At 44.5% G+C, this 20,230-nt stretch overlaps 1 long non-coding RNA gene across 4 annotated transcripts in view; it reads right to left on the bottom strand.

Moving 5' to 3' along the window:
* Nucleotides 1-7,427: 7,427 nt before the first annotated feature.
* The window catches only part of LOC147573091 (uncharacterized), a 233,878-nt gene continuing 221,075 nt past the window's right edge, over nucleotides 7,428-20,230 (bottom strand). For all 4 annotated transcript variants that reach the window (XR_015245708.1, XR_015245711.1, XR_015245709.1 and 1 more), the window contains one exon: nucleotides 7,428-7,804. This is a non-coding gene — a long non-coding RNA (uncharacterized LOC147573091). The remainder of the gene's footprint in view (nucleotides 7,805-20,230) is intronic.

The raw sequence follows: 20,230 nt of genomic DNA, 5'->3' as shown, positions 1-20,230 counted from the left end.
AGGCTGCCAGCTTCTGACTGCCAGCATCCGGGCTGCATCCAAGGGCTTCCAGCTGTGCTCCGCCTGAGCACGGGCCCCTGAGCAGCCCTCGGCCGACGGATGGCAAACACTGGACCATGAACACCTTTGGTGGCATGACAGTGAGGCCTGTCTTCAAGTGGCTCCCAGGGGCTCCCAGGGGGATGAAGCCTTAGTTGCTCACAGGGGTAACTGGCTCAGCAACACATGCTGGTTTCTGTAGCTTCCTTGCTCTACTCCCTCTCCCTTACTGGTGTTCCACGGATCCCTTCCCAAATAAACTGCTTGCACCCAAATCCCTGTCTCAGGTTCTGCTTCTGGGGAAGCAAGTTCAGAACCATCCGCCATGAGTCGTGCGTGGCAGTATAATATCTTGATGTGTTAATTACAGTTCTGTCCTCGTTCTAATGAACAAGTTGGCCTTGTTAAATTGAACACGGAGAACAATTTTTAGCTTTCCCTCTATTCTTCTGTAAGCCTCTTGTCATTTTCAGTTAGCACGTCACCCTACACAATAAGTCACAGGGGGTAGCAGGGTAGAAAACAGAAAGAACTCAGGTCCACCCTGGGACTGCTTATCACCAGACCTCTGGTTCTTTAGCCACTGTTCGTTGATTCTTCTGTTACTTGCAGCAAAATGCAACCCCTGCTAATACAAGTTCCAAGATGCTTTCTAAAAGCAAGAGACAATGCCTCAGGGGTGTGTCTGCCAAAAATGCATACATACCCTGTATCCAGTCATGAGGAAACATCAGACAAACCCGAAATGAGGATTACTCTACAAAATTACCAGCTGTGATCTGCAAAAACGTCAAGGTGAAGAAACACAAAGAAAGAACCAGGAACAGTTCCAGATTAATGGAGATTAAAGAGACAAGACCTATAAATACAATTTGTGGTCTTAGATTGGGTTCTGGATGGAGACGGGGGGAGAAAAAGAGTTTGAAATTTGAATATAAATATGGCATAGGAAATAGTAGGTGTATCAGTGTACCTGACCTTGATAAATGACATTTGGTTTTGTAAAAGAATGACCTTATCCTTAGGAAATACACACAGAAGGATCAAGAGGTAAAAAGGCACCCTCAAAGTCTTCAGAAATGTGCACACGGGGGCGCCTGGGTGGCGCAGTCGGTTAAGCGTCCGACTTCAGTCAGGTCACGATCTCGCGGTCCGTGAGTTCGAGCCCCGCGTCGGGCTCTGGGCTGATGGCTCAGAGCCTGGAGCCTGTTTCTGATTCTGTGTCTCCCTCTCTCTCTGCCCCTCCCCCGTTCATGCTCTGTCTCTCTCTGTCCCAAAAATAAATAAACGTTGAAAAAAAAAATTAAAAAAAAAAAAAAAAAGAAATGTGCACACGTGTGCACACACACACACAGAGAATGATAAGCAAATGAAGCAAAATGTAAAAACAATAGATGAACCTGGATAAAGGTTATCATCAAAGTTCTTTATGTTATTCTTGCCACAGTTCTTTAAATTCAAAATTAGAGCAAAATAAAAAGTTATCCAGGGGCACCTGGGAGGCTCAGTCGGTGGAGCGTGTGGCTCTTGATCTCGAGGTTGTGAGTTCAAGCACCATACTAGGTAGAGAGATTACTTAAAAATAGAAATAAAAAAATTTTTTTTAAGTTATTCAAAAAATTAGGCACATATTTGCACCTGTGCTGGTGGGGGAAACCTTAGCTTACCTCTGCTTTTTCTCTCTCTCTGGGACTATCAGCGGCTAAGGAAAAAAATCTGAATAACTAGATTCAGGATACAGAGAGAATATAAATTGAAGTAAAACTGTTAAAAATGAAGAAATGCTAACTTTTTTCTTTGATGAATAACCCCCTCCCCACAAATGATGTGATTTTGAAGGATCACCCCAGATAGATCAAGAATGATCATGTTTAAGACATTTCTCCAAAGAAGACATCCAGATGGCCAACAGACACAAGGGAAAAGATGCTCAACATCACTCCTCATCAGGGAAATGCAAAACAAAACCACGCTGAGATATCACCTGTCAGAATGGCTAAATTCAACAACACAAGAAACAACAGGTGTTGATGAGGATGTGGAGAAACGGGAACCTCTCGCGCTGTCGGTGGAAAAGCAAACTGGTGCAGCCACTCTGGAGAACAGTGTGGAGGTTCCTCAAAAATTCAAAACAGAATTACCATATGATCCAGTAATTCCACCACTGGCTATTTGCCCAAAGAATATGAAAACACTAATTTGAAAAGAGACAGGCACTCCTATGTTTACTGCAGCATTGTTTACAATAGCCAAGATATGGAAGCAGCCCAAGTGTCCACCAATAGAGAATGGATTAGGAAGAATGACTATTACTCAGTCATAAAAAAGAATGACATCCTGCCATTTGCAACAACATGGATGAATCTGGAAGGTATAATGCTAAGTGACATAAGTCAGTCAGAGAAAGACAAATACCATATGGTTTAACCCCGAGGTGGAATTTAAGAAAAAAAAAAAAAAAATGAACAAAGAGAGACAAACAAACAAAAAAAAACCAGACTCTTTTTTTTTAATGTTTATTTATTTTTGAGAGATTCAGAGACACAGCACCAGCTGGGAAGGGCAGAAAGAGAGAAGGAGACACAGAATCCGAAGCAGGCTCCAGGCTCTGAGCTGTCAGCACAGAGCCCGACACAGGGCTCGAACCCAGAAACCGTGAGATCATGACCTGAGCTGAAGTTGGACACTCACACGACTGAGCCACCGAGGTGCCCCATAACACACTCTTAAATAGAGAGAAGTGATGGTTGCCAGAGGAGAGGTGGATGGGGGGCGGGGGGGGGGAGATGGTGAAAGAGGTGAAGGGGATTAAGAGTACACTTAATGTGATGGCAGTGAGAAGTGTATACAGTTGTTGAACCACTATATTGTGTGCTTGAAACTAATACAACACTGTACTTTAACGGCAATCGAATATACACATATTTATACATCTATATAGAGATACATAGATACATACTCGAATTTTAAAAATAAATAAAATTTTAAAAGTTAAGAAAGAATGATCATGTTTAAAAACTATTAGTATACTGAGCATTTCCCGTGTATTGAGCTGTTTTATGTGTGTTAACTTGTTTCATTTCATTTCAACCCATTTCATCGTTTAGTATATAATTCTTCATCAGAGCTATATTTCTAATGTAATTAGTCTAATCATTTAATGTACATTGATAGACATGAATCTATTAATATCTAATTACTTAATAAAAGGTAGTATTTTATTGCTCATAATATGTAGTCATTTAATTTACAAAAGTGAAGCCTCGGGGTTGTGTTTTTGTTTTTTGTTTTAATTTTGTTAAAGCCAATAGTTAATGACACTAAGCGCTAACATTTACTGAGCCCTGAACATGTGCCAGGGATGGTTCTAAGCATTTGACACGCACTATCTCATGATTAAATTAAGGCTTACAGCAACCCAGGAAACCAGTACCATAATTATCCCCCATTTCACACTTGGGGAGATTGAGAAACTTGTTCTAATTCACAGAGATGCTACGTGATGGTTGGAGCTGGATTCAAACCCAGATTGATAGGACTTTAGAGCCAGCAAGGAGTAGAGTTGGAAAACACAGATGTGTGTGTGGTGCAGCCATGAGGGTACCTGACTGAGGTTTAGTCCAATTGGGTGGGTGGGGCGGCCACAGTACCCAGCCCAGAGGAATGAAAACAAATCAGAAGAGGTAAAATCAGGTCCCGTATTTTTCTTTAATTTTTTAAGTGTATTTATTTATTATTGAGAGAAAGAGAACACAACTGGGGAGAGGCAGAGAGAGAGGGAGACACAGAATCCGAAGCAGGCTCCAGGCTCTGAGCTCTCAGCACAGAGCCCTACGCGGGGCTCGAACCCATAGACCGTGAGAGCATGACCTGAGCTGAAGTCAGACACCTAACCAACTGTGCCACCTGGACGCCCCAGATCCCATATTTAAAAAAAAAAAAAAAAATTCTGGAAGCTTCCCCAGTTCAGAATTGCAAGTTACAGACCCATGTGCTTCAGTGTCAGCACCTCCAGAAGGTAGTTTATTTAAATTCTGTTGTACTGGGCTCCTTATTCTTGTCATGTGCAGATTTAAAACCAGCTTCAAAACCACTTCAATCTTTACAATTCTGAGGAACTTCCCAGGGCTTACAGTGAGCCACGTCAATGGTCCTTTCTCCTGAAAGTGCGCTTAAGTTGGTTGAGTCTCTGCAAACCCCACAGGTTCCTAAGGCCTTTTGGATAAAAAGTGGCTACAGATTAAAGCCTAGTTTGTGAACAGTGTCTTTCACAAAAGGCCCTCAAATACTCTGCAGTAATGCTGAGAACGCGCAGTTAACTCATTTAGAATGGATCTTTCATTTCAAGGTAGCATTTTTGCCTTCTTTCCACTCTGCTGGAATTTGTTTCATTATTTATCCTTTGGCTCTGCTCCTCCAAAAAAACTTGTTTTTTTGAAATCTAATCCTATGCCATCCTTCACCCCCCTCCACTCTTCTCCCCCTCCCCTGCCTCCCCCCACTCCACTGCCAATTAAAAACAAAAAAAAAACTATTAGCCTTAAAAAGATTTCCAGTTCATAAAATTTCCCATCCTTTCTGATGTCAAGGCTAAAAAGAACTGGGTAATGATAAGAGCTAACAGTGAACAACAAGCATAATTACCCAAGGGGTCAAAGGGATTTTCCATCTCCGTGAGTTTCCAGCTTCCCTGTGTCTTTTGGGGGTTCGGTTTGCTCTACTTTGGTCACCGGCGACGAGTGCGCAGAGGACCAGGTTCGAACTTGCAATAAACGACCCTTGCCGCTTGGCTTTGGCTCTGGACTCTGGTGGTTTGTTTTCGGGGGGGTCTCTCAAATCGGGGCATATCAGGCTAGGGTGACACCGGGGGTACCTAGGGCACAAAGTTTAAGGAGACACATATTTTCAGGGTTGTGCAAGTGCCCTAGGCTCTAAGCCCAGCCTTGCCTAATGGTCCCTACCTGCATGGCAAGCACCTGATGAGGTTGTTTGGGGTGACAGTGAGGTTCACAGGGTCCAGAGCTGTTGGCCAAGAAAGTATTCTTGAAGACGTCTTTTGTGCAAAAAGGTGATTTTGTTAAAGCATGGGGACAGGATCCCGTGGGCAGGAAGTTCTGCCCCGACCATGAGGAGAGACTGGTTGTATACTCTGGAGCTAGGGGGCAGTAAAGTCCAGGGGAAGTTTCCAGTGAGATTTTCATATGCTAAAGAAGCCTCCCAGGATACTGGAGGCTTAGCTCTTGTCAAGCTAGGGTTGTTGCCCCTCCAGCAAAACATGAACATTAAGACAGCAGGGAGTTCCCTGAGAAAAGTTTTACTCTGTAGGCCTCAAGTATCTGTCAATGGGCTGCAGGCTGTAAGGAAATTGAGTTCTAGCTGCCGTTTCCTTCTGCCTTTGTTTCCCACATCACTCCCACCCTACTTCTCTGTTCAATAGCCTCCTCAATAGCCAGAGTGAACATTTAAAGTTTATTTATTTATTCTGAGAAAATGAAAGAGAATCCCCAGCAGGCTCAGCACCATCAGCATAGAGCCCAATGTCGGGCTTGATCTCACCAACCAGGAGATCATGACCTGAGCCGAGATTAGGATTTGGATGCTTAACTGCCTGAGCCATCCAGGCGCTCTAGCCAGATCGATTGTTTTAGAGGATAAATCTGATCACATCACTCCCCTGATGAAACCCTCTGATGGCTCCCCAGTGCCTGCGGGTTAGAAGATAAACACCCATGCAGCGTTTTACAGAGCCTTTCAGATGGGACTCCTGCCCAGCACACCCCTCGGGTCTCACGTCCCCCCTACCGCCCACAGTTCTGACAGCTCCCAGCTCCCGGAACCTGATGCATTGTCCAGTCTGGGCTTCACAGCTGCTGCCTCCTGTCATCTGAAACAACTTCTCTGCCTATTTTTTCCAAGCTACCCCTAACTCATTTTCCAGGTGTCACTAGGACACATATCGGAGCAGCAGATTAGGACAAGGGTTGAAATAAAGTCACAGCCTGGCTTTGCCTCCAGCTCTGCCACTTAACTGCAATGACCTTGGGCAAGCTACTTAACGTTCTGGCTTTGAATTCTCTTGCCCATACACTGGTGGCGAAAGGTTCGCTCCATGAATTGACAAGGGATGAGAGGCTTTTAAAAGATGACCCATGTAACATTCTAAGATCTGTACCTGGTACGTGGCTAGCACTTGATGTGTCAGACATCCCTATGCCTCCTTCAACAGAGTGAGCCCCAGATCTGGCTGAGAAGCCCCTCCTTAAGTACTTCTGGAACACCTGTTCTTAATTCCGTCTTCTGTTACCATTATCATGGTAACAGAGAGATTGGGTCTGTCTTGTTCACTGCTGTCCAGCTATATAGTGCCTAACACACAGTAGGTGCAAATAAATACGTGTGGAACACATGAGCCAATCGTACAAACGACAGGGCCACTGCGACAATACCCATCACAGCTCCAGGACGCAAGCAACAGAAGATTTAGAAGAAGCAACAACGTTCTGCTAACAGAATTCACTGCTAAATTTGAAAGCCTCAATTGTACCAAATATCAATTCAACCAAATGTGAATGGATTGTGTGCCGGCCATTGTGCTCTGCAATAGGAAAACACAAAGATGAAGAAACCTTTGCCCTAAGAGGTGTTTCAAACTCCAGGTCACCGTCTCTCCGCGCTGAAAGAGTGGCTCTGCTGGTCTGGATCGCAGTTTCAAGAATACGGTATCTTGAAGCAGACGTATCTGGGTTCACATCCCATAGCTTCCTGGCTTGTGAATTGTGGGACCAGAAGCAAGTCATGTCCCGTTTCCCTGAGCTTCAAGGCTTTTCATCGGGAGGAGGCAGAAAAATAGTACCTGTGACAGAGGGTTGCTTGTATGGAGGCAATGAGAAAACCCACAACGTTCACCTAAGCAGAAGGCGTGGCAGATAGAAAACAGGGGTACGTTTTTATTGTTAGTATTACTGCTGTCCTCAGCCCCTCCCTGGACTTGCTCCACATACCCTAGCTTCTGCCCTAATCTCTGCTACCAGCTTGCTTTCTTTTTCTTACTGCTTCAACTTAAAGACAGAAAAATACATATCTGAGCCTCAGAACTACTTGGTACCATGAAGCAAAGCTGAGCTTTTGTACCCAGAAGAGCATCAGGACACTTTTTTTTTTTTTTTTAATTTTTTTTTCAACGTTTATTTATTTTTGGGACAGAGAGAGACAGAGCATGAACGGGGGAGGGGCAGAGAGAGAGGGAGACACAGAATCGGAAACAGGCTCCAGGCTCTGAGCCATCCGCCCAGAGCCCGACGCGGGGCTCGAACTCACGGACCGCGAGATCGTGACCTGGATGAAGTCAGACGCTTAACCGACTGCGCCACCCAGGCGCCCCTGGACACTTTTAATATCATGCTAACTGCCAACACGGTGCCACAAGGCAGGCCAGACCTGGGGTTTTGTGATTTTCCTTTTGCTGTTTTTGGAAGGATTCTAAGAATCCATGTCTTAGTATGGCCGGTGGCTCGTGGCCCTGTGATAATCCCATGGGGATGACTTTGTCTTCTGTGGCAGATTTTGAAGAAGTTCAAAAGTTTGTTGTCTCTCTCTCTCTGAGAAGGTTCTTCTTTCTTGGTATACAGTATTGCTTATGGAAGGCACAAAAAAAGGGCACAAAAGGAATAATAAATAGGTCTTGCCTCTCATGCTGTCTCTTATTGATTGTTGGTGGGTGTCTGAAGTATCATCTTAAAAAGCACTCTGGTGCAGCTTTAGGTTTCTGTGGGAAAGAGCACATTGATTGATTAGTCATGTCTGCCCTGGGTGGGGAATGGAGGTGGGGGGCAGGTAAGGTGCCAGAACTGAACATCTCTAGCTGAAAAGCACTTTTTCCAGATAGACGATTCCATCTCCTCTCCATATTCCCCAGGCTTCTTACTTCTCTCCATTTTACCTTACTGTCTGATTCCACTGCAGTATGGCAGTTCAAAAATCAAGTTACTATTAGTTAAAATTGATTTCTTTTGATTTGAAGAAAAGAAAGCTTCAAGGATGATTCACAGAAGAAGAAAACCCTCTCAGTAATGAAGTAGAGGCCATTCATTGCCAGCGAGATCGATGGACCACCTCCCAGTCAGGGCCTCCGATTTCAAAATCAAGATGCTTATGCGACCAACTTCATAATGAGAAGGAAAATAAAAGTAATCATCGTAGCTCAATTTGGTGAACAGGTTCTACTTGCCAGGCATCGTGCCTGCTCGATCATCCTTTAACCTTTAAAAAAGATACATTCCAATGCTAAAACCTTGACAAATGTTGAATTTGGGTGATGGGTGGATGGGAACTGTGTTATATTACCCTTGTGTATGTTTGAAATGTTTCACAATAGGAAGTTTTAAACACATGATGCCAGATATTCTGATTTCATTGGTCTGTGAGAATCTGGGCATCAAGTAGCCTTAAAAACGTCCCACAGGTTATTGTTTTGTTTTGTTTTGTTTACTGTGCAATCAGGAGGAAAATCACCTGGCAAAGTGCTCTTTAGGCTAGATTTTCTTCACAACCAGCCTCAGACAAGTCTCCACCAACCATCCCCATCAGATCAACCAGAGCTCTGAGCTCTGAGCTTGGGTCCCTAACCTCCTGTGCTAGATTCAGTCTAATTTTGGGGTGCCTAGGTGGCTCAGTCGGTTGGACATCTGACTTCGGCTCAGGTCATGATCTCATGGTTTGTGGGTTTGAGCCCTATGTCGGGCTCTGTGCTGACAGCTCGGAGTCTGGAGCCTGCTTTGGATTCTGTGTCTCCTTCTCTCTCTGCCCCTCCCCAACTTGTGCTTTGTGTCTCTATGTCTCTCAAAAAATAAATGTAGATTCGGTCTAATTTTTTTTTCAGCTTTATTGAAGTATAATTGACAAAAACTGTACACATTTAAGGTGTACAACGTGATGTTTTGATATATACATACACTGTGAAATAATTACCACAACGAAAATAATGAACACATCTATCACTTCACATAGTTACAATTTTTTAATGAGAATAGTTAAGATCTACTTGAGGGCGTATTTTAAGCTAACAATACAGTATTATTAATGACAGTCCCCATGCTGTATGTTAGATGTCTATGGCTTACTCACCCTGCGTAACTGAAACTTTGCACCCTTTGACCAACATCTCCCCATATTCCCCATCCCCCAGCCCCTGGTAACCACTGTTTTTCTCTCTGCATCCATCCTTTTGACTTTTTTTAGATTCCATATGTAAGTGAGATCACGCAGTATTTGTCTATCCGTGTCTGGCTTATTTCACTTAGTGTAAGGTCCACCAGGTTCACCCACGTTGTTGCAAATGGCAGGATTTCCTTCTTTTTTAGGCAGAAGAATATTGTTGTATGTATAATACCACATTTCCTTTAACCATCCACGCATCCATCCATCCATCCATCCATCCATCCATCCATCCACCAACACCTGAATTGTTTCCAAATTTTGGCTACTGTGAATAATGCTACAGTGGACATGGGAGGGCAGGTATCTCTTGAAGATCCTGATTTCAACTCCTTTGGAACTGTACTCAGAAGTGGGATTGCTGGAACATAGGGCAGTTCTATTTTCAGTTTTTTGAGAAAATTCCATACTGGTTTTCATAATGGCTGTAACTTTTTTGTGGTTAAATATACGTAGCATAAATTTTACCATTTCAACCATTTTCCAGAGTACCATTCTGTGGCACTAAATACATCCGCAATGTTGTGCAACCCTCACCACCAATCATGTCCAGGACTTTTCATCACCCCAAGTTAAAAGTGTTATCCATTGAATATCAACTCCCCATTCGTGCCTCCCCCCAGCCCCTGGCAACCACCATTGTGCTTTCTGTCTCTATGAATTTGGTTATTCTAGAAATGGAGTATTATTTGTCCTTTTGTACCTTATTTTGTGCCTTACTGTCTGATAAGATCTATCACCTCCAGGGTTCATCAATGTTGTAGCACGTGTCAGAAATTCATTCCTTTTTTAAGGCTGAATAATAAGTATAACTTTTTATTTTTTTTAATGTTTTTATTTATTTTTGCGACAGAGAGAGACAGAACATGAGCAGGGGAGGGCCAGAGAGAGAGGGAGACACAGAATCAGAAGCAGGCTCCAGGCTCTGAGCTGTCAGCACAGAGCCCGATGCGGGGCTCGAACCCACAGACTGTGAGATCATTACCTGAGCCGAAGCCGGACGCTTAACCGACGAGCCACCCAGGTGCCCCAATAATAAGTATAACTTTTTAAATAAACATTTCCTGACACTGGCATTGTGGTGATCAATGAAACATAATTTCTGGTATCAGTCAACGATCTCACAGACTGGTAGTATGACAGACAGCAATGCATTAAGGTCCTAGAAAATGCACACACAGAGCTCCATGGAAGCTTCCAGTAGAAGTTTCCAGTAACTCTTCCACAGAGTTGCATCACATTATCCATAGTCATCCATAGGAGCTCAGGTCCCTCCCTGACTGTCCGGAGTAAAATCCCAACTCCACTGCCTTTTAGCTATGAGCTACAGGGCAAGTCACTTCTCTCTGGGGCTCAATTTTTCCATCTGTAAAATCTGGATAATATCCACCTCTGAGTTCTGATCAGGCCTAAATGAGTCAGTCCATGTAAAGCACTTACAGCAGTGCCTGGCACATTATAAGTGGCCAAAAATGATGTAAATCAATCAACCGATAATACAAAGTAATTTCTGTCTGGGGCAATCTGTAGAGAATATAGCACTTAGGTAGGTTTTTGAAAGGCAAGATTTCCTTAAGGTAGGGTAGCCAGATCAAATACAGGCCATCTAGTTCAATTTGAATTTCAAATAAACAACTAACTGTTTCTTAGGAGAAGTCGCAACTACTGGATACTCCTCATCAAATGCTGACAAAAGGCAAGTTTCTGGGATCCCACGTATTTGATACCTTAGAACACTTTAGTCACACGGATGAGTGTAAGTGAGATCGGCTGCTTGCTCCTAACTGAGCTGGACAAAGTGGCAAAAGAAAAGAAGAGCTCTAGACTTCAGAGTCAGCTCAAACTCTGCATAAATGACTTGAGAGAAACTCTTACCTCCTGCATCTCTTGTAGGGCTGAGATTGTTGAAATCATCTCGAGAGTCCATGAATTCTAATACAAATTGAATTCATAACCTCACAGGGCGTCTGCTGCTCAAGTGGGGGCACTGATTAGGCAGGACTGGAATCCTGAGAATTGCAAGGGGGCACATGAGCAGATCCCAGTGAATCTTGGGACTGGGGCCCCTAAATTGAGCAGAGTCTTTGCCAGACAAGCAGTCCATTCTCCCGTTCCCGTCCACCTCTACTAGGCTGAGGAGGTCAACCCTGCTTTGCTTAAAGAACCTGTGACAGTCTCCCTCGAGGTAGCTGTTTTACAATATACTTCTGATTCTCTTCGAGACCTGACCTCACCATCCCCGTTGGCTTCTAGATCTATGACCACTCAGGTCAGAGCAGGTCCCAAACGGGGAGAGTTATAAACTGTGACCCATGGGGTGGGGATGAGGGAGCCCTACACTCCAAGAGAACTACAGGACTTTTAAAAATTTATACATAGAAACCTGGCAGATTTCATGGGAACAGATATTAAGGGTGTGGGATAATAGTGGAAGGAGTATAAATTCCCCAAATTTTCTTTTCTTTTCCCCAAATGTATTGATTTGAGCCCACTGAGTAGAGATTCTGCAGCTTAGAGGGTTAGAAAGGGCTCTAGGGGCACCTAGGTGGCTCAGTTGGTTGAGCATCCAACTCTTGGTTTTCCATTCAGGTCACAATCTCAGCGTCCATGGGTTCGAGACCTGCATTGCGCTCTGAGCTGGCAGCGCAGAGCCTGCCTGGGATTCTCACTCTTTCCCTCTCTCTCTGTCCCTCCTTTGCTCTCTCTCTCTCTCTCTCTCTCAAAATAAATAAGCACTTAAAAAAATAAATACAAGTCTTCGAAAGAAAGAGAAAGAAAGAGAGAGAGAGGAAGGAAGGAAGGAAGGAAGGAAGGAAGGAAGGAAGGATGGAAGGAAGGAAGGAAGGAAGAGAAAGAGCGAGCTCTAATGGTTTGCTTGGTCGGCTGGCTGGAGCAGGAGGTGGCCCACGGCAGACAAAGCTGGGACGCCAGCGCACTGATGGTGTGCTGCAGAGGAAGGCAGAGGGAGGTGTCCAAGGCCCAGGGCTTAGGGAGACTGGAATGCCAGAGTGGATTTATCGTGGAAGACTTGCTCATCTGCCTCGGGAGGGTCACCACAACTGTGAGAAATAAATCAGTGAGGGGAGCCCCAGCATCCTTACAGAGATTTGTGGTCGTCCTTCTCTGTACGTCAGAAATTACGGTGAGAAATGCAGCTAAGTGGGGGATTTCTAAGTGCAGCAGGGACAACGGGATCCTGGGGTGTCGGGGCCCAGTGGCGGCTCTTCATCAGCAAAGGCAAGGTGGGCGTGGTTACAGTAAGGGACAGTGGAGTCAAAACGGTCCTCAGAACAGTCAGACACGCAGACTTACAGGGCTGGCCAGCTGATCACAGTGCCGCTGGAAAATAAATACAGGCACAGTCTACTAAATTCCTACTTGATCTGTAGAAACAGAAGAGTTTAGGTCAAGTGAAAAGAAGTCTAAGTTGAATCACCAAAACAGAGTGTGATGGCCCCTCAGTCAATTCCCAGACTTGATCCAGCTGACAGAACCCGGGAACCTTTGAAGGCAAGGGAAGCTTGCACACTGCCCTGCCCCCAATTTGTACTGTTGATCTTTCTCTCGGTCTTCCCCAGAGGGACCTATGACCTGATACCAGGCTGACTGTGCATGGGGGAAAAGGCAAGCATCAGACCTTTTGGGGACTGGCTGTGACTGACACTAATTCCAGGGGAAACAAGACCTCACTATGATCCACTAGTCAGAGTAGGGGCTTATGGAGGTCAGGCAATCAGTCAGGAGCTCACCTCCTTTTCACAGTGAATCCTGCAGGTCCCTGGACCCAGCCAGTGGTTTCATTTCTCCACGGCTAGAATGCACAATTGGAATAGACATGTTCAGGAATGGGCAGAATCCCTGAAACTCAAGTCGAACTGGGCATCCTGTATTTTTATTTACTAAGCCTGGCAATCCTACCTGAAGGAAACTCCAGGTGGGGAAAAACACGTAGTGCACTAACGTTTCTCTCTGAGGGCAGGAGAATAAAGTTTTGTTAGGAAGATTATGACTCTGAGCTGGACCTCAAATGGCGAAAACCCGAGGCCAAAAGATGTGAAGTTCAGAGGAGTGAGGGGCTTGGGAAAAAGTTCTAGAAATTTCACTTTTTATTTTATTATTTTTTAAATAAATGTTTTAATCTATTTTTGAGAGAGAGAGAAAGAGAGAGATGGTGGGTAGGAGGGAGAAGGGCACAGAGGTGGGGACAGAGGATCTAAAGCAGGCTCAGCGCTGAAAGCAGAGAGCTTGATGCAGGACCCGAACGCATAAACTGCGAGCTCATGACCCGAGCAGAGATCAAGAGTCGGACACTTAACCGACTGAGCCCACTCAGGCGCCCCTAAAATTTCACTTTCAGCCAGGTAGTCCATAGCCAAAACAACCTCCCCAAACCAAATGAAACCTAAGCCAAACCAGACCTCTGCAGTCCTTCCTCAGTTGATTAATTTCTAGGAAGTTCCCTTTACTAGGTCTGCTGATTACAAAACAAATTGTCTGTGATGATTTAGACCGCACAGTGCAGAGCGGAACATTCACATCAAAGGAATTGTATGCTTTGAGCTGACGCAAGAGCCGCCTTTGCGAATTTGCTGCTTGGAGTATGTGCCTTGAGGGCAGGAAGTGCTTAAAGTGGTTGAAGTAGTTTGAATTGGTCGGTTCAGGGGAGGACCAACCACACGGTCATTTGGTGCTGGATACTAGAAGACCTGCGTGTGCACCTGCCCTCTATCACAGGAATTCCACTTGGACCAATTTATCCCAAGGCAAAAACCAGCTAACTGCAGGAAGATGCGTGTCCCACGATGTTACTGCAGTGACGATTAGAAGTAAAACCCCAGAAATCCCCTATATTGCTTCTTAAATGGCAAATTGAGTAGTGTGGAAACACGCATACAATGAAATGTTAGGGAGCTGTCAAAAAGGTTTGTATGGGATTTTTTTTTTTTTTTTGACAGAGGAAAAACGTTCCACATCCATTGTTAAATGAATAAAATTATAAAACTGGATCTAATACGCTCCTCTTTGTGTCTAAAAAGAAAAAGTACACATTCCAAGCAGAAGACAGACAATGGGGAAGAAATTCATAGACACGGATTCTGCGATGGGCTTATGAGGGATCAGTGAATGTAGCTTTGGTCTTGTTCTGTACCTGCCTCTCTGTATTTTTCAAGTTCTTCTAAAATAAAGATGGCCTTTCTAAACAATCAAACCAACTTAAAGGAAATAATACAAAGCTGCCAGGGCCTCATGGGAAGTGCGAAGACACGGACCCTGCTCTTTGACAGCTGTCTACACTGGGAGCCCCTGGGGATGCATGAGGTTTTGTGAAGGCTGTGATTCCCCAGAGAGTCATTCTTGGCACTTTTCTCCCCTTGTCATATCGCCATCGTCTTAATCCCACATCTGGAATACACTTGGCGTGTGTTAAGGAAGTCTTGTGATCCCACTGCGGACTGCCTTACTCTTGGTGTGTCCTCTTCCTGGTCCTCTGTCCTCCATCGCGCCTGAGGTTCTGACAACAGCTTGGGGATGGCTCTCGTCATGCCCACCGTGTAGACCGTTTATGGTGTTGCTTTCCTGCTTGTTTTTTTTAACCACCCAGTCTGTGTTACTCTTCTCTCCCTCCCTCCCTCCCTGCCACTTTTCAAATATTTGCCCAACCTGCCACCCTTTGCACACTGACTGAGACAACTCAGGCTGGTGGCATTTTCTGGGTTGGGCTCCCGCATCACCTAACACAGTGGTCTCCACCCTTGCTGCATCTTAGAATCACCTGGAAGAGCTTCTTAAAAATACAATGCCAGGGCCCTCCCTCAGAGATTCTGATGTACTTGATCTAGGATGGGGAGTTGTTTTAAAGTCTTCCCCCAAGTGATTCTAACTCATGGCCTATGGTGAGAAGCCCTGCCTTTGCCCTTAGGCATCTGCCGGTCTAAAAGGAGAAAAGTCTCCAGGGAACCTACTTCTGCACAAGGACTCCCACTGGTCTGTGCTCTGTGCCCAAATGGATCCGACCAGCAAGCCCTCTGCCTCAAATTAACCCCGACAATCAAAAATGTTGCTCTTGCTGCTAAGGCCTTGTCCAGATCGGGAGGCTTGAGTCAGCCGAGAAATCCCCACTTGGCTCATTCCAGGATTGACTGATGTGTATTTTCTCTCCTAAATGCACAGAGCAGCACCCTGTATGTCTCTTCTGCTGTCACTCAGCATATCAGGGAGGCTGACAAGAATCCATCCTGCTCTCCCAGAATGCTCACCAGGCTCTGTCAGGTTAATTCCAGCTTTCTTCTTCTCTTCTGCTTCAGGACCTCATCATCTCTTTCCTGGACGTGTATAACAGCCTCCTAACCAGCCTCCCTCTGGTCTCTGCCCCATCCCTGTCATGTCATGCCACAGGGATCTTTCTAGATTCTCTGTCCCCTGGCCATGTCATTCCCTCACATCAAAACCTTGAATAGTTCCTAACTGCCTGACTTGTAACACGTCTAATAGAATAATCCTTGTGAAATTAATTGTAACTGTCATATTTTTTGGAGTTCTTACTATGTGCCAGGCACTCAGCAAAGCACGTTACATGCACGGGCTTATTTTTCAAAATGTTTCATTACAAAAATGTTCAAACATACAAAAAAGGAGAAAGAATAACACAGGTACCCACTCTCTTCTCCATAATTTTCAAATTCAAAGATCTCTGAAGTCCAGAAGTTTATCATGCATCTGGTGCTAAAACTCATTTGGTAAGAAAGCTGACCTGAGTAAGCATGAAATGGTGTCTCGATTTAACCCACTTAGTGTGAATATTCAAACATATTGTTGCAGGCATATTAATATGTTATATTATGGCGTACTCTCCAGACTTTGGTTAAAGGTGTGATACAACATACAGTTGCACTTGGGGCGCCTGGGTGGCGCAGTCGGTTAAGCGTCCGACTTCAGCCAGGTCACGATCTCGCGGTCTGTGAGTTCGAGCCCCGCGTCAGGCTCTGGGCTGATGGCTCAGAGCCTGGAGCCTGTTTCCGATTCTGTGTCTCCCTCTCTCTCTGACCCTCCCCTGTTCATGCTCTGTCTCTCTCTGTCCCAAAACTAAATAAACGTTGAAAAAAAAAAATTTAAAAAAAATTAAAAAAAAAAAAAAACATACAGTTGCACTTGAATGCCTTTCCAAAATCTAGAAACATTTGAAATAAAAAACACAGCATTTTTAGAGCTGTATGCCTGTACAAGGAGCACCTATGTACCTGCAACAGAGATCAGCAACTCCTCACATTTTGACATACTTGTTTTTTTGTCAATTTATAGATTGTATATAGATAGAGATGTATAAAGATCTAATGATACAGATATATTGATGATACATGTACAGATATAGATGATGCAGATAGATACGATGGTGGTCTCCTCCTAAAAATATATCCATATCAAATCCCTTCAACCTGTGAATGTTACCTCATCTAGAAAAGAAGTCTTGGCCAACTAATTTTTGACAAAGCAGGAAAGAATATCCAATGGAATAAAGACAGTCTCTGCAGCAAGTGGTGCTGGGAAAACTGGACAGCGACATGCACAAGAATGAACCTGGACCACCTTCTTACACCAGACACAAAAATAAACTCAACATGGATGAAAGACCTAAATGTAAGACAGGAAGCCATCAAAATCCTCGAGGAGAAAGCAGACAAAAACCTCTTTGATCTTGGCCACAGCAACTTCTTACTCAACATGTCTCTGGAGGCAAGGGAAATAAAAGCAAAAGTGAACTACTGGGACCTCGTCAAAGTAAAAAGCTTCTGTACAACAAAGGAAACAATCAGCAAAACTAAAAGGCAACCGACAGAAAAGGAAAAGATATTTGCAAATGACATATCAGATAAAGGGTTAGTATCCAAAATCTATAAAGAACTTATCAAACTCAACACCCCAAAAAATGAATTATCCAGTGAAGAAATGGGCAAAAGACATGAATAGACACTTCTCCAAAGAAGACATCCAGATGGCTAACAGAAACATGAAAGAATGCTCAACATTACTCAGCATCAGGGTAATACAAATCAAAACCACAATGAGATACCACCTCACACCCGTCAGAATGGCTAACATTAACATCTCAGGCAACAACAGATGTTGGCAAGGATGCAGAGAAAGAGGATCTCTTTGGCACTGCTGGTGGGAATGCAAACTGGTGTAGACACTCTGGAAAGCAGTGTGGAGGTTCCTCGAAAAATTAAAACTAGAACTACCCTACCCCAGCAATGGCACTACTAGGTATTTATCCAAGGGACACAGGTGTGGTATATCGAAGGGGGACATGTACCCCAATGTTTACAGTGGCACTATCAACAATAGCCAAAGTATGGAAAGAGCCCAAATGTCCATCGATGGATGAATGGATAAAGAAGATGTAGTATATATGTGCAATGGAGTATTACTTGGCAATCAAAAAGAATGAAATCTTGCCATTTGCAACTACATGGATAGAACTGGAGGGTATTATGCTAGCGAAATTAGTCAGTCAGAGAAAGACAAATATCTTATGACTTCATATGACGAATTTAAGATACAAAACAGATGAACTTAAGGGAAGGGAAGCAAAAACAACATAAAAACAGGGAGGGGGACAAAACAGAAGAGACAAATATGGAGAACAAATGAGGGTTACTGGAGGGGGTGTGGGAGGTGGGATGGGCTAAATGGGTAAGGGGCATTAAGGAATCAACTCCCGAACTCATTGTTGCACTATATACTAACTAACGTGGATGTGCATTTAAAAATAAATTAAATTAAAAATAAGTACATAAATAAAAAAGTAAGAAAAAAAAGAAGTCTTTGCAGATTAAATTCAGGATCTTTATTTTTTAATATTTATTTTTGAGAGAAACAGAGAGAGGGCTCACAAGGAGGGGAGGGGTAGAGAGAGGTGGAGGACAGAAGATCCCAAGCAGTCTCCGCACTGACAGTAGAGACCCCAATGCGGGCTCGAACCCACAGAGAGATCATGACCTGATCTGAAGTCGGATGCCTAAGTGACTGAGCCACCCCGGTGCCCCTTAATTCAGGAACGCAAGCTAAGGTGATCAACCTGGGTAATTCAGACCCTAAGTCCAATGACAAGTGTCCTCATAAGAGACATGCAGACAGAAGAGGAGAGACAGTGTGAAAATGGAAGCAGAGATCTGGGTGATAAGCCGAGGAAAGCCGGGAATATGGGAAGTGGAAGAGGCAAGGAAGGACTCTCCTAGAGAGCCTCAGACCAGGAGTGGCCCTGGCCACATCTTGATTTGGGACTTCTGGCCTCCATAACTGAGAGAATAGATTTCTGTTGTTTCAAGCCACCCAGTTGGTGGCCATTTGCTGTAGCAGCCCTGGGAAATGGATACAGATTTAAATACAGGCATAGATACTGACAGTGTTGTGGACAAAGGCTGAACCACTTGAAAGAACTTACAGACCTCAGGACCCTTCACTGCTAAATCCTTCCCTGCCTGCATCTTGTGTAGCCCCCCCAGAGCCCCGTGAGAGACATATACACGTTTTTTTAAACCAACTTACGCAGCCATCGCCATAAATCAGTTTTAAAACATTTCATCCCCTCAACACGATCCCTCATGCACATTTGCTGTTACTTCCCGTCCCCATCCCCCATCCCCATCCCCAGGCAACCTCTAATCTATCTTCTGTTCATATAGCTTTGCCTTTTCTGAATATTTCATATAAATGGACCATACAATATGTGGTCTCTTGTATCCAGCCTCTTTCCCTGAGCATGTGCTTTTTTAATGTTTATTTAGAGAGAGAGAGAGAACATATGCATGTGTGTGCAAGTGGGGGAGGGGCAGAGAGGGAGAGAGAATCCCAAGCAGTCTCCACGCTCTCTCCAGAGCCCAACGCAGGGATAGAACTCATAAACTCAGCTCTTGACCTGATCTGAAATCAAGAGTCTGGCACATAACCAGCTGAGCCACCCAGGCACCCCCTGAGCATAGTATTTTTGCAGTTCATCCATGTATCTGTAGATTGTCTCTTTTTATTGTTGACTAGGATTCCACCATATGGATACATCACATTTTGCCTTTCCAGTTACCAACCAATGGACATTTAGGTTTCCAATTTTTGTCTAGCCCGTGAAATGTTAACTTGGGGCTAGTGGGGAGACTCCATAGCTACCATCAACTCCTTGACATGACATGCAAAATGTCTATGTGGGTGGTATGGGTGTGTGTGTGTTTCTTTTTCTGCCCAAGGTAACAAGATGAAAAATGGTCTGAGATCTACTATTGTTCCCATTGCAAAGGCCAGGAAATGGAGGCGCATAAAAGGATGCCCAGTTCTATTTCTTGCCACTCCTAGAGTCAGAGTCAAAGCACGGGAATTGCCCCAGACCTGCGATGGAATGTATGAGCATGCATTCCAGAAGGAGAACTTAGGGAGTCGTGAACCCCAGCAGGAAGAAGGGGCTAAGGGCAGGCAGTGGCCCATGCCTTTGAAAAATAGAAGTTACCACAAGGATTCCCTGCAAGGAAGCATTTAGAAACAAGGAAATTGGGCACCCCTGCCATGCTCAAGCCAACAACGAGAGCTTCAGTGCCTGTAGGAGTTGTGCCTGTCCTACAACCTGATACTCTGTCCTTCCTGCTCCAGGTCGATGGAGTCAGCCAGCATCAGTCAATGAGGTGACTGGGCTAGGGCGGCTGTCTCCTCAGTGGGGACGCCTGTGTTTGTCTGAGCAAGATGACACAGGCAAACAGCATTACTGGGTCAGCCGCAATGAGGTAGGAGCTGGCTGGGGAACTAACAAGCTCATAAATTGGAGAGGAATCAGACTATCAGATGGCAGAGGCAGGACACAACACAGCTACCCACTGGAGTCTCTGCCATAGCTCAGGGAAAGCATAATATTTTCCCCAGGAAGGGGTCATCTGAAGAGCAAATCAAATCAGGATGCTCATTTAGAGGGGGAATTTATGGCTCTATTAGCAAAGTA

The sequence above is a fragment of the Puma concolor genome, chromosome E3, assembly GCF_028749965.1.
Source record: "Puma concolor isolate L17-30 chromosome E3, mPumCon1.1.hap2, whole genome shotgun sequence".
Taxonomy (NCBI): domain Eukaryota; kingdom Metazoa; phylum Chordata; class Mammalia; order Carnivora; family Felidae; genus Puma; species Puma concolor.
Note: the sequence above shows the minus strand (reverse complement) of the source record. Positions and strands in the feature narration are given on the sequence as shown.